The sequence below is a fragment of the Astyanax mexicanus genome, chromosome 1 (genome assembly GCF_023375975.1).
Source record: "Astyanax mexicanus isolate ESR-SI-001 chromosome 1, AstMex3_surface, whole genome shotgun sequence".
Taxonomy (NCBI): domain Eukaryota; kingdom Metazoa; phylum Chordata; class Actinopteri; order Characiformes; family Acestrorhamphidae; genus Astyanax; species Astyanax mexicanus.
Genome location: NC_064408.1, coordinates 27,662,213 through 27,666,774, shown reverse-complemented (window position 1 = coordinate 27,666,774; position 4,562 = coordinate 27,662,213).

Here is a 4,562-nt window from a genome sequence, read left to right as displayed (position 1 = left end):
CAGCGTAGAGCGCGCATGCGCAGAGCGTATAACGCATTTAGCTAGGACTTTACCGAGTGTTTAGAGATAACGTTAGTACACATTTATTTCTTATTATTAAGTAAACAGCTTAAAACTCATTATTTTGAGATAGTATACTATTCTGAGGTATTAAGTCTTTATTTTGAGATAGAAAGTCATTATTTTGAGATAGTAAGTCATTATTTTAAAATAGTAAGTCATTATTTTGAGGTACTATCTCATTACTTTATAATGTTATCTCATTATTTTGAGATAGTAATAAAGTAATTATTTTGAGATAGTAATTAATTATTATTAAGTAATTATTCTGAGATACTATCTCATTATTCTAAGATAGTAAGCCATTATTTTAATAGAAAGTTGATGTATATGTAGGTTGTATGAACTTTGAGAGCAGAATATGTAAAATAACCTACACTGTTTATTAACTGTATGTACCGTATCTTTGTGGATAAAAAGTGTGTCGTGGCAATGCAAATATGACTAATGCATTAATACTAGGAAAATATTGTAATACAGTACAGTGCAGTGACTGCAGTGAGTGTGAAGGTGCGATTGAAGTGACAAGTGTGAATTTCAGCAGGGTAACAGAACAGCTGCAATTCATTGTAGAGTATTCAAGGAATATAAATATCTTTAATATTTACAAATTAAACTCAGTAATTAATTGCCTTATTTACCAAATAATCTTATTAATATAATCGTATTCTATCATTTTTAATTATCATGTAATTTTGACACAATGTAAAGAATAACTGAGATTTACAGTATGGCACAAAGTTTAAAACAGGAAAAACAGAGAATCAAGATTTAAACATTACAATTAAATGTGTTTTTATTGCTAATCCAGAAATATTTTGAACCTTTTTTTAAAATGTGTATATGTAGACATTGAGAGAATATATGTACATGAAAACAGAACACTGACTTCTTTCATTCTGTGTTCATTGTTATGTCAGGAAATTAAAGTCTAAGGCTGGATTGCTCGAAAGATTGCTACTATTGAATAAATTCTCTCAATGTATTGCAAACTCATTCAGTTTCTAGAGAAATTCAGAAATGCAGAAATTCTATAGTTCATGTATACAAGAATAACAACAACTACAGAATAACACACAGATTCCGTGGACTTCAGAATTAGTCCTTAATTCTGCACTGTAAGGATAAGTTGAATTTATTTTTAAAATGTGAGGGAAACGGTTGCCTTAAAAAAGTTAAGTAATGGGTAATAAAAATTTCAGTTAGTATAACTTAGAACATCAAGTTATTACAACTAAATTGGAAGTAGATTTAACTTTTTTATTTTTGTTATACTGTAAAACCGGATAAGTTGAGTTTACTTAAGTCTTTTAAGGCAGTCAGTTTGTTCAAGTTACAACTAAAGGGTAACTTGATTAAGTTCTAAGGTAGCCCAGGGGGAATCACTGCACACTGATGGTGAGTGTCAGAAACTGTTGGACACACCCAGTATGCAAATAGATCGTGACAGAAGCCAATGGAAAAGAAGCTGCAAATGACAACAGACTAAACTCAGTTATTATAAGTTGGTATAAAATTTCCACAAAGTTTCAACTAACTCAAAATAGTTGAGTATTGTTTAGAATTATCCAGTTTTATGTAAAACAAACTTAAATTATTTGAGTTCAAACAACACGTGGGTTTACAGTATACATGCATACTTCCAATACTGATGTTGTCTTCATTTGAAGAGGAAACTCTTTTACTTTTCTGATCATTTTAAATTGTCTACTAATTATTACACGGATATATATATATATATATATATATATATATATATATATATATATATATACGTATATATACGTATATATATATATATATATGTATATATATATATACGTATATATATACGTATATATATATATACGTATATATATACGTATATATATATAATGTGTACTTTTTGTGCTTTTAAGGTTGTGTTTCCCAAGTTTTTCTTTCGCAAAAGTGCAAAAATGAGGTATGAAGCAAACATTTTTACTTTACTGATCAATGGCTAATATACAGAACTTCTCTCTTTTTCTATCTCTCTGTCTCTCTTTCTTTCTCTTCCATTCTCTCAGTCATTTTCAATTCTCTATTTCACAATCACAGACTCCGCAGGGGTCAGTCTGCTGTGTAATAACCCGCAGTGAGTAAGGCCGTGGGAGGGCCGGTGGGTGTTGAAGAAGAAAAAAACTGACAGGAAGATTTCTAGAGAAGTTCATTTGCTGTTCTCTTGGATTACTCGCTCAGATCAAATGTCTCATTGGTATATATGATTTGTGGACATTTGTTATCAGAAGCTGGAGGTAATAACAAATCTTTTATTTTTATCTGTCTGTCTGCTGTCGGTGTTTACAGAATCCTACAAAGAAGTAAAATGGTTATACTTTTCTGATATCATCATCATATTGTAGTTTGCCATTTCGGTGATTATGTTACAATTGCTGTAATCCACACTGTAAACCAGCTTTTAAAAATAACGCGATAAAAATAAAGTGCAATCCAGCTGTATGTTTTGTATAATGAAATCCTTTTCAACAGAGTTAAAAAAAACATTTCAGCTGTAGCTAATTTTAACCAAACTGATGTTATTGATCATTTTATTGAGAATGTTCATGGCAAAGAAGTGTGATATAGCTGGTAGCAGTATCATGCTGATTTCAACTAGAAAGTCCTGGATCAGATAATGGTTAGGGAAAAATTGATACATCCAATCTGAGTTTACCTTCCGCGATTGAATACATTAAAACAGCTAAATTAAAAGCTTTGTATCAAAAAATCAGATGAGTTTATCTCTAAGGATAGGTTTCCTGGACAGGGATTAAGCCTAGTCTAGACTAAATTTAGTTTTCCTTTTATTGGAAAATCCACATAAAAAGGGTAGTCCAAGGCATTAATCTATATGTTTTAGGTTATGTAAAAGTAAAAGTAATGTAAAAAGAAAAAATGCCCCTAAGGATAAAAGCTTAGGCCGTGTCAAAACACATTTCTCTAAAAGCCATAATGGCTTTAATGTTATGTTAAAATGTTAATGTTGATAAATTTGGGATACACTAGGATTTCTGTTTCAGCTGCATATATGCTCTCTGAAAATAAATTTATTTAAGTACAATGTAAATATATTTAAGAAGCTTATTGGGGACATTTTGCTTGAGTTCTCTTAAGTCTTTGCACGGATCATCTTCATACTAGACTACATACGTCTGCTATGTTCTTGCTGGAGTGTGACGTGACGAGTGCAAGTGTGATTGGTCATGTATAAACCAATAGTGTGTCAAAATGAAATATATTTATACTTCTCATCTAACCGCAACAGTTTATCTGGAAATTTATTTTTTTTAACGATAAGGAGCCGGAATGAAAACAATCTGAAATGAAATTGGAGTAATGAGGCTATTTTTTTTAATGTAAGGAGTAGAAAGGTCCGATAATTTTGTTAAAATGTTAAAAGTAGAAGTAATAAGTTTTCTGAAAAATAATTACTCCAGTAAAGTATAGATAACCAACATAGCCAACAAGTAACATAACCAACAGGTAACATAACACAGTGTTTGCAGTTCATTATTTGACACCTCTGTATAACTATTTAATCAGTAATTTATATTTGAATAATATCTTAACATATTTATTATTTTTTTATATATATATATATTTGTGTATGTGTATTTGTGTGTGTGTTAAAAGACAACAGAACAGGATACACAGGACACTATGTTGTCACTAGATTAGGAGTTGGAATAAGGTTTTCAAACCTCAAGAACAGATTAGGCTGAAAAAAAAAGAAAACATGGAGCTCTTTCTGCCACTTGTAATGTAGAAAGAGAACTATTTTGAGGCAATGTTCATGATGCTCTCTCCTCCCAGGAAATACAGCTCATCGGACAAAAAAACCCACAGAGAAGCATGCGCTGACTGGCCAACCTCTGAAAAGAGAAGTAACAGAAGAAGAGCTTGAGACACTTGACAGTAAATGGTCTTACTTAGAATCAATGGAGATTATTGCAGCCCATTAAAAACATAAAGGTAAGTGAAACTCAGTATTGTTTAGTAAAAGGAGGATAATGTTTTATAAAAATGTATTATTTGTATTATTCATTTTTTTTATTTGGTTTGTCAGCAGCATGGCACAAATGCCAGGTTTCTTTTTGCTGGTAATAGTCGGGATAATTGTATCAACCTTGACAATAATCCTCGTATTCATCATCATCAATGTGTGTATTAGCAAGCAAGGTAAGTGGTGTCTAATTGATTATCTGATTTCAGATTATTGTGTAAAAATAATTTGGTACATTGAAAATGTGATTAGAATGAACAGAGCCACAGATGATAAGAAATGCCAAAGGAAGCTGTAGAACAAGAACAAGAAGAGGGTTATATAACATTAGCATCTCAAAGTACCCATTTTTTAAACATTTTTTGACCGTTGCTTTGATTAGTGTGAAGTAAAACCCTGCCTGTTTTTGAACTGCCGCTGATGCAGTATCACCAGGCACCACATGCGTTCAGAGGAAAGTGCTAGTTTTAAAATATGGACT